We start from the raw sequence: 13,325 nt of genomic DNA on the forward strand, positions 1-13,325 counted from the left end.
TTTATAATTTGATTTATTTGAGCCATAACATATGGCGTAGCCGAAAAAGTCTTTTCATGTTTCTAATCAAACTTCAACTTATTTTTTTTATATTTACACTAATAAATAAATAAACAAATATGTACCATTTTGGTCCAACACTTTTTGCAATTTTTCCGCTAGAGATATTATTCCATCAGTGTAAATCAAAATTTCCAGAACGGAAGCGAGCGAACCATTGTTTTAGTACGCGAACTGATACAGCATCGTCTCCGTCAACTTCACAAATTTTATTGATGGCTTGCATGGCACTCTTCACTTTTTTATACAAACATTTCAAAATATAACGAATTTTTTCATTATTTTCACTCATTTTTGAACAACTGTAACTTTTTTTCAACTTCCCTGAATTTAATCTTTTTTGTTAAATGAATCTTATCTCAGCTTTCCAACACTGCACGGTATGACACAATGTGATGGGTAGCTACGACTGCAACGACAACTATTGACAAAATACGAAAAGACTTTATAGACTACCGAATATTTTCAGCATATTTGAAACAACTTTAGTAGTAATTTAAAAAGCGTAAAAATTAATTTTTATTTTTAACTTGTTTGCAAGCAAAATTATTTTTAACACCATCATTATTCCAAATTCTTATTATTACTGTTATTATTGTTGTTTAAAAATATTATTTTTGGATTTTTTACATAATTTCTTTAAAAAAAATTTTATAAATATATTTTTCATTTATTTAACTATTATTATTTATAATATTTTTGTTTAAAATTGTAATTTTTGTTTTTTTGTTATAAACTTTTTTTTTTCTTAATATGCTTATTATTTTTTATGACCGGTTTTTACTATTTTTGAATAAAAATTAGTTCCTAAAATTATAAATAGTCGTAAAAACTTTAATTACACACGGACACAAAGTTCTATTTTCTTTATTACAGTTTTTTAACTAACTTTTTTAAAATGTTGTATTTGATTTGATAACAAAAAAGTACACGGAAATTGTAAATAAGCTGCAAAACATTTAATTATTCATAAATATTTATTTATTTTACATATAAATAATAATCTCCACAAGATGTAATACACTGCCAATGATTTTTCCAGTCCTCGAAACACTTTTCATAAGCACTTTTTGAGATTGGCTCCTTCAGCGATGTTTTTTTATCGCTCCGATCGACTGAAAACGGGTTCCGCGGAGCGGCAGTTTCAATTTGGGGAAACAGAAAAAATAACTCGGAGCTAAATCAGGTGTATGAGATGGTTGATCGATGGTATTCTATGCGTTGTTGGCTTTAAATCCGATCACAATCTTACTCTTTTTGAAAAAAAATTCCGCTTTATCGGGACTAGTCGAGTAAGAACGCGTTTCATACACAAAAACACAATCTTTCGAACGGACTAGCGAGAGATGTCGAGCTTTCTTGTAAGCTCTCTAACAGTTGTCTTATGATTTTAAGCACCATATCTTTCACTTTTTTAATATTTTCATTAGTTGAAAAGAAGGAATCTTGTCCTAGGCATGTCTTCAACGATCTCTCGACCGTCTTTGTAGGCTTTATACCACTCGTTGGCTTGTGTTTTTGACAAAACTGAATCACCGTTAGCCTTTTCCAACATTCGCAACGATTCCATACACGAAATTTGGTTAGAAATACAAAATTTAAGACAAATTCTTGATTCGATATTTTGATACATTGTAAAAATCACAGCGCACTACTGAGATGTACCAACTTAAGCAGCTGCTGTAAATAAACTGGTTGACAGAACGCGCTCATATTTTGCTTAGTAATCAAGGACAGTCCAACCACTTAGCAAAACTTTTTTTTTCTTTGAAATAACATTCACCCGGGGAAATTAATTACAATTTCCGAGTGCTTTTTTTGTCACAATGTACACTTATTTATTTTCGTCTGAATATGCTTCTTATTTATATTTATATTAATGATAAGTTACGTTTAATGTTTTAGTAACATACTTTGTAAGTTTCTTTATAAAAAAATTTAAAATTTTATAACATTTTTTATTATATTATTTTTATTTATTATATCCGTCCATTTTAAGTACTTATTAAACAAATTTTTTTAACATATTTGCATAATACGAAAAGACTTTTTCGACTACCCAATATTTTCAGCTCGTCTTAAAGGATCTGACAATTCTAATTACGTATTTTTTAAGTTTTAAATTAGTAAAAACTTTTATTTTTTATGACTGTTTGTTTTTCTATTTTTTATTAAAAATGGTTTGCAAAATTGTACTTGTAATTAATCGTAAAAAATTTAATTTTACACTGACACAAAGTTCTATTCTTATTATAGTATTTTTTAAACAAACTTTTTTGTTTTTATAAAGAATTTTAACTTTCTTAAAATTGTGGATTTTACAGTTTTATTTTCGCACATATTTTAAGTAGAAACATATTAAAAAAATATTATTAATATCTGTCATTTTTAATTCTGTATTTTTCAACTTTTTTTCATTTACTTATTTTTGAATTTTTTTTAATGAAACTTGTTTTTAAACTTTTATTGCTTTTATACAAACTTTGAGTAGATATTAAAAAATGTTATCAAAATCTGTCATTTTTAATTATTTGCTTTTCAATTTTATTATTTTTATTATTATTTATCTATTACTTGTTTTGTTTACTCTTTTTAATAAAAACTGTGCTTTTCGAAACAACTCGAACTTGTGTAAAAACGGTTTTTAAAACTATGTGTTTATTGAATATTGTTTCTTTATACACATTTTAAGCACATTTAAATATTTTGTTTTTTTTTTCAATCATTAATTTATTTTTATGACATCGCCTATGCAATATTGATACATATAAAAATTTATATTTTTTATTGCTCATATTTTTTTTTTTTTTTTGAAAACACAATTTCAATTAGCAAATTTATTTTTTAATTTTATGTTTAAATTTTTTATTTTTTTTTTAATAATTTAATTAATTAACACAATTTCAGTAACATATTTCTTAATTTTAATTTCACAAACTTTTCTCTTTAACATATTTTATTTTTTATTTATTTTTTTTTTTTTAATTAAATAGCTTTTTGCTTTTTTTTACAAAATCTCTTTTTTTTCTTTTATATAATATGGCAATTTGTATTTTTTTATTATTATTCCTAAATTTATGCAGCAAAAGTTAATTTTAATTCGCAAACTTCTTAATTTTGTACTATTTAATTTTTTTTTAATTAATTTGGATTTTTCATTCCCAGACTTTTTTCTTTTAATTACAATTTTTTAATTTGAAATTTTAATTGATCACTATTAATTTAATTTTCCTAGTATATTTCAATTTTTACTAATTTGATATTTTATTTTATTAATTTTATTTAAGCTCACAGTTGTAGTAATTTTTTTTGAAGACGGTTTTTCAAAACGATGTGTTTATTAAATATATTTTTTTTATATATTTTAAGCATATATTAATAATTTTTTTCATTCATTCATTTTTTATAAAAGCTCTTGTATTTTTTTAAACACAATTTCAATAACAAAATTTTGTAATTATTATTTTTAATAGTTAATTTTATTCATTCATTCACAGACTTTGCTCTTTTTCGTACCATATTTTATTTTTCTTTTAGAATTCATTTGTTTTTTATAAAAACGCTTTCTTTTCTTTTATATAATATGGCAATGTGTAATTTTTTATTATTATTAAAAAAATTATTTAAAAAAAAAGCAATTTTAACTTGCAAATTTTTTAGTTTTAGTATTTAATTAATTTTAATTTTTTTAATTTATTCATTCACAATCTTTTCTATTTTATTTACAATATTTTCTATTTAAAAATTCAATTCATAAGTAACAATTAAATAACCACTGTATGTTTTAATTTTTTTATTTGATTAGTGAATTTATTAGTATTGATTAAATATTCCTTTTCGAGTCCACGCCAATAAAGAAGAATTAGATATTCACAGTTATACTAATTTTCATATGAAAATTCAATAAATCAAAAAAAAAAAACAATCACTCCGCAATCACACCCTACTATATCTAGCATAATAATTTGCATTAGAATATGATTTCAAAATTCGATTATTTCATTAACAAAAAATCCACTTGCAACACCAACACGCCACGCAGAACAACTCAAAGTCAGTGAGCAACAGTAAACCAGTAATTTTTGCAATCGATACTTTGGCCATAGACAATCAAAACCATACAAAAACAAACCAACAAACTTAGAATGAATTGTTTTTAGTTTTCATTTATTTTCAGCACACTGCTTGTTGTTGTTATTGTTGCGCGCTGTTCTTGACTTGGCTTGACTGCTTTGTCGCTACGCTCGCTGGTTTAGTGGTCAGTTAAGTTTCCAAAGTCGCGCCACCAACAGAACAAAATCGCAATAACAACGACTACAACAAAGACAGTAAGCAGCGGCAGCCGCAACATAGCAGTCAAGCACGAATCCACCTGCAACCGCAGCAATGCCATCAACTGTTTACCAACAGCTTAAGTAGAACCACGCAATGCCAAACAAATACTAATGCACGTGACAACAACAAAAGATACGCGCGCACACACATAGCCAAAGCAAACAGGCACACTAATGTAAATGCAAATAAGAATTTATATAAACAAAAGCCACAACACACACACACATACATATACATATGTTTGTGTTTGTGCTTGATGGAAATAAGAACAAAGGCGGTAAAGGCAATGACGGGCATTGCAGCAGGCGAAGGGTAAATGGGAGGGGAGTGGCTGTGTTGGTTTCACACCTTCAACGGCAAGTTAGTGTTATTGTTGTTGTTGCAATTAGTTTCGCAAAAATGGGAAAAAAACCTAAAATGCATTTGCTGTTGTTGCCACAATATTAACTGGCATTGTTGTTGTAATGTTGGTGTTGTATTGCTTGCCTTGCCACTCGCCGCCGCTGTTATACAATATATGTACTATATAAATATGTATGTAGCTGCGTATATGTAGGTATTAATTTTCAATATTATTGCTATATTTTGTTGTTGTTGTTGTTGATTTATTTACCCGCTATTTATTTTATTTTTTTCATTTTCTTACTTTTCGCACTTCACGTTGCACCAATTTCCGTTTGCCACTTTTCAAACGCTTATTGTTGTTGTTGTAGTTGTTGCACGTATTTATTATGGGTTATTTTCACACTTTACAAACAATTTTTTTTGTTTTTTTTTCGTTGTTGCACTTAAGCACTTACTAGCTGTTTTTGTTGTTATTTATGTTTTTTTTTTCTTTTCGTTAGCCACACGCAGTGTTTGCCTTTTATTTAACCGCTTTAAATTTCGACTTTATTCAACCGTTATTGTTGTTTTTGTTGCTCTTGCAAACTAGCTAAATGCTTAACGCTTATTTGTTGGTTAGCTGCTTGTGCTGCTGTTGACACGACGAAGCACGAATTGCGACTGAAGTCTCAACGAATCGTTGCTTGTGATTTTATTAACTAAAATGCTCGGCGCAGAGTTGCCATGTTGCGTTGTGATGAAGTTGAAATTCATGTTACGTATACGCAACAACATGTGCTGGCTTGTGTGAGGTGGGCAAGCGAAGGCATGCATGAGCGCTTGTTGGCCGCTGACTTTTAGCAGGATGTGTAGCTAGTTGATGAGCGTGAGTGTGCTTAATGGGTGGTGGTAAAAGTTTACTGAGAGCGGCGCCTAAAGTGACTGGTGTTTGGCGGGTGTTTGACTGGTTACAAACGGATCTAACACCAGAAAAAATGAAGTTCACTGTAGTTTGAAGTCTGAAACGACTTAGTTAAGATGAGAGATAAGACGTAAATTCTTCTTTTTTTCGTTCCATTGACTGATTTATTCGCCGTTGTCAATGCGGAAAGGGCCATAAATCCTCCACAGAACCTTTCTCTCAAAAACTCGTAACGCCGACTCATCAGATGTTGTCATCACTCATGCCTCTACACCACATAACAGGACGTAGGTGATGAGTTACTTGTATAATTTGGCCTTTGTTCGTCGAAAGAGGAGTTTACTTCTCAATTGCCTACTCAGTCCAAAGACAAGATTGAGTCTGAATTGGATTAGTGGGCTGACATTGTTATTGGTGTTAGTGCTGCGCTTTTAAGATAGACAAAATTATCTACGATTTCGAAGTTATGACTGTCCACAGTGACATGGGGAGTAGAGATCGGAGTGGATCGTGGCTGCCCGCTGATTGGGGTCTTGGACGTCTTGCTGTTCGCACCATATATCGTGTCTTGTTCGTGGCCTGTGCCCCTTATGGATCCGTTCTATGGTGGGAAGCAACCACGGCAGTCTTGGGGTGCCAAAAACTCTTCTCATTACAGCATTGTAAGATGCTGACATATTTGTCTGTATGCCGAACCGTCTCAACGAATGATATGCAGGTTTTGTTAGGTGCACCCCCTTTTGATCTGATTGTCATACAGCGTGCTATTGCTTTCAGGTTAAGAAGGGCTTGAGTGTGTCATTGTTGCAGAATGACTGGGTCAGGTGCAGGTCGCAAGACCATTGAGACAATAGTCTTCTGAACTTATAAGCACATTCGAGACGTTGGGTTTGATGGTAACCCAGACTTCAGGTTTTGTCTGAGTCTGGGTTTTCTACATGGGCCTCTGAATGCATGTTTTAGTAGGCGGGGGTAGAAAGCTGGGTGCATGTAATTGCAGAATAGCCGATGTACCCGGGCATTATGGATCTGGGTGGTAAGTTGGTGTCGTTTGCGCGTGAATTGTTTAGGCGGTGAAGGCTTTTAATTGAGAATTAGGGTTAGACACTTGTGTGACTGCTGTGTGCGTGTAATTTGGACTGGTCCAGTCCAAAGGTCACCAGTCCAGAGCAGTATAGAAGCTCAACTCGTAATAGTTTCGGAGGTCTGACCGGAAACTTAATTCTAATACCGCGGGGAGCAGGAGGCCTTGGAGTTCGCTCCAACCTACTCATGCTAACTGACTTCTTAGAGAGTATCGTGGTGGTTGTGGTTAAAACCCTAATGCAGAAAGAGACTTTGTCAGTTGAATATGTTGTGTTGCAACCTCGAAGCCTCGAAGCCTAACAGTTAGTTAGTATGTCCATTCCACACTGCCAATTGGTACTGATAATTCGCTGTGCTTTTAAACTAAATTTAAAATTGGCCAAAGAAGTGGTGTGCGTCAATCCTCTTTTCATCGGTCATTTTCACGATTTGGCGCGTGGTGAAGATCTTGTCAGTGGTTGCTTTTCCAGGACCGAAGCCACATTGATAAGGTTCAATCAGTTTGTTGACGGCGGGCTTTAATCGTTCGCATAGAACCTTATATGCAATGTTAATGAGGCTTATCCCGCGGTAATTGGCGTAGATTGTGGGTTCTTCATTTTCGTGGATTAGGCAGAGCACACTTAAATTCCAATCGTCGGGCATGCTTTCGTCAGATCATATTCTGCAAAGAAGCTGATGCATGCTTCTCATCCTTATTTCGCCGCCGTGTTTGCCGGGCCGGCAATCCATCGGCCCGCGTCGCTTTGTTGTGCTTCAGTGGAGTAATTGTTATTCGAACTTCTTCATAGTCGGGCAATGGAACGTCTGTTCCATCGTCATCGATTGTGGAATCGGGTTCACCATCTCCTGATGTTATGGTTTAACTGCCATGCAGCAGGCTGGAAAAGTATTCTCTCCATAGTATGCTCTGGACATCAGTCTCTAGTTCACCTCTAGTGGTTCTACCAGAGATTCCGCTACCATTACTGGTGCTTAATTTATGTACTGTAAGGTAAATCAATCAGGTGAAATATTCGTAATTATGTTGCATGGAAAGTAGGATCGAAGGAAATCCGATTTCGCTCCTTTTCACACTGTAAGATAAGAACATCACGCATTGAATTTGATTGAATAGTTTCCACCTAAAAGTGGACGGTGCCACCCTCATTGTCCTATTTTTAAACCAATCCCAAGCGAGCTTTTCTGTTTCATCTGTAGTGTAAAATAGTTTAATATCGCTGATAGGTGTTATAAACAACCGTTAGGTGAACAAACTATCGTAATGTGTGACAACATTTTTCGAGAGTATAAAAAGCAACAACAGACATACATATATGCACATTATATATAACAACATTTATGGCGAACAAAAAATTTGTGCTAAAAAACCTTCTGTCTAAATCAAAAGGCAATGACCTACAAATCTATGAAAATACAGTTCAAACCAGTTCTGCCAATTAAAACGCAATGAAGGCTATTACAATTACAATTTTCACTATGTATATGTGTTATGTATACTTGTATATATAAAGATATGTATATAATACAAAATTAATTTTTGCGCTAAATTCTAAAATGAGCGGCATATTTTAATTATTACTTTTATTTTTTTTTTAAAATTTTTTCTAATTTTTATTTTTACTTTTTAATTTTTTTTATTTTATATTTAATTTTGTTCATATTTTTTTACAAAAAAATTTATATATTTTTTATTTTTTTATCCAATCGATTTAAAACTCGTTATGATTACTAAGTAAATCACAATCACCGCAATTCAAAGCCACGGTCAAGGTTGTCGCTTATGCCCAATAACACAGAGACCCAAAAAAGTACAAATACCTACATTCAAATGGATTTTATATATGTATAAATATGTATCTCAGCACAGGTATTGATAAACATGTAAAAGCAGCTAAGCAATTATATTTATTTAAGCAGCTGATTTGAATATTAATCGTTTGCTTAGAAGTACTTGTTTTAAGCAGAAATCCAACGCGTTGAACTGAACAATTACGCAGTGATTTTGTGATTGTCAAGAAAGGGTGAGAAGTTCAGCGAGATGTTCGAAATGTTTTTAAGATATTTAATCTGTAATTTATGTAAAATGAAACTCACATGAATGAGAAGGTCATAAATGCAACACGGTAGCTATCAGCCAAAAAATTATAAAGCAAAAATTTCAGCTTTAAAAAAATATACAATATTAGAGTGAGTTTGAAAATGGGCAATTATTGGACCTTACATGACTCCTCTCTGATTTGCCACCATCAACACACTTATAAAGATTTGGAGATTTATCGTCTAATATCGCTCTGACACTGAATAGCCTCCAATGCGCGTAGTGTCTTCAATTGACTCAAAACGGTTTCCTCGGAGCGTTCGTTTCAGTTTGCTGAAAAGCCAGAAGTCACACGGAGCTAAATCATGTGAATACGGCGGTTGCGGCAGAATATTGGATGAAAATTTGGCGAAAAACTCACGAAGAATCAATGAAGTATGCGACGGTGCATTATCGTGGTGCAAAAACCAAGAGTTGTCGGCTCATAATTCCGGCCTCTTTTTGCGAATAGCATCACGCAAACGACCCATAGCACTCAAATGATATTCCTTAGGAAGGAATTTGGAGTGCACTACAGCTCTATAATCGAAGAAAACTGTTGACATAACCATGATTTTTGGATTGATTGATCACCTTGATCGATATTCGGCCAACTGATCGTATGTTTCCGGGTCGTAAACATAGATCAAGGACTCCACGCCAGTAATAACACGATTCATAACACCCACGTAGTCGGGAAGCATGGTTTTACATAGGTTAACGCGACGTTGTTTTTCAAAAAAATTAGCGATTTTGTAGCCAATCGTGCTTTACTTTTCTTAGGCCCAAATGATCTTTCAAAATGGTTTTCACTCATCCTGCTGATATTTCAATCATCCCGATACGAGCTCTGACTGTTAATCCTCGATTTTTAAGTCCCAGTTCATTTGAGCTGTTGATCATTAGTTGGTGTTGGTTTCATCGCTAATGCATTCCCGACCCTCTTTAAATAGTTTATACCAACCAAAAAGACTCTGAACGTTTCGGCACCAGAATTTGATTCCGCACACAAAATTTGATGGAAATTCTTTGTTGAATAATTTAACTCATCGTAAAAATCGCCGAATGCACTGTATGTACTTCAAACATTAAGCACAAATGTCACTGACAGTCATACCAACCTAGACAAAAAAATATTTCCACGAATGGGTTTTCGCACGAAATATAAATTAAAAAGTCTTTTGCCTATAGTATCAGTTGAAAATATTCGGAGATTCTAGCGTTATCTTGCGCTATGGCCAAATGCCTGAAGATATCTTGTAAAATAAAAAGTTTTCCAACAAGAACTTAATTTGTATCAGTCAGTTTGACCGGTATACTGTATGCTATAGGGGTCCAAACTGCACAATTTCTTCGAATGTGGTACTATTAGCTTGATACCTTAGACAATACCATACTAGGACTTAATTTTGTTCGATCAGTTTGTATGGCAACTGTATCCTACAGTAGTCTGATATCGGCGATTCTGATAAATTAGTAGGTTCTTGAAGAGAAAAAGAAGTGTCAGATCAATATCTCAAAAACCGAAGGACTATATATATATATACAGCCAAGGTATATTATTTCATGAATCTAACCATGTTTCGTTCGGAAGATAAAATATTAAACTAACTTTTGCTTTCGTACCCAAACATGCACCCATCTACTTGGAGCGAAACCACCTAATAGAAAGAGCAAGAGGCCTTCGTACAATATGTTGACGACATACGTCATTTCGGTGGAGTAAAACTTCAGAAGAGTAATGAACGCCATTCAATGTGGACCTATTAATGACACCTTCATTGACTTGATTATTAGGGAATGACATCTTTGCAATCGGAACACATCACAATCGCAGTCCACAAGTTCGAGTTAACACCTGTTTTCCTATGTTTCTTGAACCTTTCGTCAAATAATGACAATGACAGTAAATATTGCTATCTCCCCCAAATGGTATCTATATTCGCAACAGCAATAACAACAGCAGCAGAGTCTGACATCGGCTTGCTACCGTTCGAAACAAGACATCTGAAACTTTGGTTGGACTGAGGGGTCAAAATTTCTGACTAACAACTGTGTCTTATCATTTTTACCAGAACCCAAAACATGATCGCTTTCAACATCAGATTCAGCATAAGCAAATGTAGATCGCTTTTAGTTTATGTAGCACACACTTCTAAGATGTAATACATTTTATTGAAAGGCAAAGAAAGCTCAGTTTTGAGCAGCTTTATAAACAAAGGACCACTAAACTCCCTAAATAAATTTCGAAACGGAAACAAGTGACTAACCTTATACCGTTACTCAAATGTGGAGCGCAAAAAGTGTGGGAATCGATGACTAGAGTGAATAAGCTTAAGAATGATAGTGCGAGCGATTATCACATATAGAGCGGTGGCTTGGGCCTTGAAAGCATCGCAGACTTCGGTAGGACTTCAACCATCGAAGCTGCAACGACTCGCCTGCATCTGTTTGTCGGGTGCCATGCGGCACTTGAAGTCATTCTGGAACTCACACCGCTGCACCTAGTAATCAGTCAGTTAGCTAAATACACATTACTCCAAATGACAGCAGAAGGATTAGGCAGAGGTAAGATGATATCTTACCAGCGGCTCTTCTTCAAAGAGATAACATTACCAAAAGTGTAAACTTAATTAAGAAGTTCCGCTTTCAAGCTACTGCTTACAATCAAGTGGTACACCGAAAACGTCGGAGGGAATTGGTGCAGCAGTCGAAGGACCTCGCACCAAATTTTCTCTCCTATTTTAAGTTTTCCGAGCACATTCCAAGCAGAGGTCTTTACCATAAGTCGGTGCGTAGAAATGAAACTCCAAAGCAACTGTCGCAATGAACGCATTGTTATACTTAGCGAAAGTCAAGCGGCACTTAAAGCGACCTCTGCGTACGAGATTAAATCGCTTTTGTTACAGGAATGTATAGAACGGCTGTCTATCAGATCGCAACCAAGTGCACCTTATCGGGATGCTCGGTCAGAAAGGTATGTATAGCCGGAAATGAACTGTCAACTGAGTTCACCTGCAGCATCCACCAACATGATAGGGCCAGAACCTTTCATTGCGGTTGGTCCACATACCATAAAAGAACTGCTCCGCAAGGATGAAAAAGTGGCATGCGCCCTGCCAAGCTGCTATGGGTGGTTACAATCTTAAAAGGTTTAAATATGTAATCAACGTCCCAAGGGACAAACTCAAGCTACTTGTCGCTTTCTACATTGGCCATTGTAAGCTCAGAAGCACTTATATAACATGAGCTTAGCTTCTTGTGCAAATTGCCGGTTCTGCGACACGAAGCCTGAAATTTATGAATGCACGGCAGTCTGTAGGCGCAGGAGAAAGGCCCTTGAATTCGTGTTTTGAAATAAGAATCACATCGCCTCAATAGCACCTAGAAGTATATTGGAATTTATCAATATGCTGGAGCTAGGTGAGTCGTTTGTGACTTAAGAGAGAGCACAATAGACCTTAGGTCCTCAATCCTCTTTTATTTGTCTAATATAGTGACCTAACTATACTCTGCGCAATCTGGAAAAAGCGTTATTAGATATCGCGATCAATGAAGTAATGGAATCTTAGAACTAGGAAGCTCTGAGTTACTTGGAAACCTCTATGAGTCTTTTAGTACTAAATGAGATATTAGAAATATATAGAAAATGTATGTAATATCAAAGAAACTGCATGAAAGGGCACGAAATCGCTTATGGTTAAAACGCCGGGATGCTGAAGACCTCCGTGAAGCTGCTTGGGATGAAAGATACCAATATTTAAGGATCATTGCGCGTTGACTATGATGAATATTGCTTAGCAATGAACGATATAACTTCCAAATGACAGTGTAAAAATGAGAAATTGCTGATGGATCCCCTTTTGCTGGATCTCCTTAACTTGAGTGAGGATCTGCTTACCTTGACTGTACGCATCGGTGCCGACTTGCAAAACAACGAAACTACTGCAGCGCCATTTATTCTACAAATTTCTAATATTTCAGCGCTATCTAAGAGTTGTTTGCTTTATTAATTTATGAAAAATTTTATCAATTTGCATAAAACATTTATAGCTCTAGGCCTAAAGAGCAGCAATGCGAAAAGTTCAAAAAACTCCAAAACGAGTTTTCGAATTTTGTTTATATTTCATTTTTTGTTTTTTAACGCTGCGATTTTTAAATACAAGCAAATTGCTGATTTGCCTTTGTTTGGCGTTGTCTGCTTTTCTTTTTTGCTATTTCGACAATTTAATTTTTAATTTTTTTTCTTATTAGCACTTTTTTTTGTCTCGCAGCTTTCAAAAACTCGTTTCTCAATTTGTTTATTGATTCTGCTGTAAAATTTTTGATTAAAGCCATTCGCACTGTGCAAACGGCGGATCGATAGAACAAAGTGGGAATCGAATTAAAAAAAATTAAAAAAAAAAAAAATTAAAAAAAAAAATTAAAAAAATAATTAAAAAAACGTTAATAAAAAAATTAAACGCAAAATAAAAATGAAAAGAAAAAATTAACACAAATTTATATTTATATTGGCAA

The 13,325-nt window shown here is 34.0% G+C and overlaps 1 protein-coding gene across 3 annotated transcripts in view; it reads right to left on the reverse strand.

Annotated features, from left to right (window-relative positions):
- The window catches only part of LOC120779082 (Ig-like and fibronectin type-III domain-containing protein 2), a 205,850-nt gene extending 200,460 nt beyond the window's left edge, over positions 1 to 5,390 (reverse strand). For 2 of the 3 annotated variants that reach the window (XM_040111231.1, XM_040111228.1), the window contains exon 1: positions 5,042 to 5,390. The gene's annotated coding sequence lies outside the window, so the exon portion shown is untranslated. Of the gene's footprint in view, positions 1 to 5,008 lie in introns of all 3 variants that reach the window. The other variant, XM_040111229.1, reaches the window with a different exon arrangement.
- Between the last annotated feature and the right edge of the window lie 7,935 nt (positions 5,391 to 13,325).

The sequence above is a fragment of the Bactrocera tryoni genome, chromosome 5 (assembly GCF_016617805.1).
Source record: "Bactrocera tryoni isolate S06 chromosome 5, CSIRO_BtryS06_freeze2, whole genome shotgun sequence".
NCBI lineage: Eukaryota > Metazoa > Arthropoda > Insecta > Diptera > Tephritidae > Bactrocera > Bactrocera tryoni.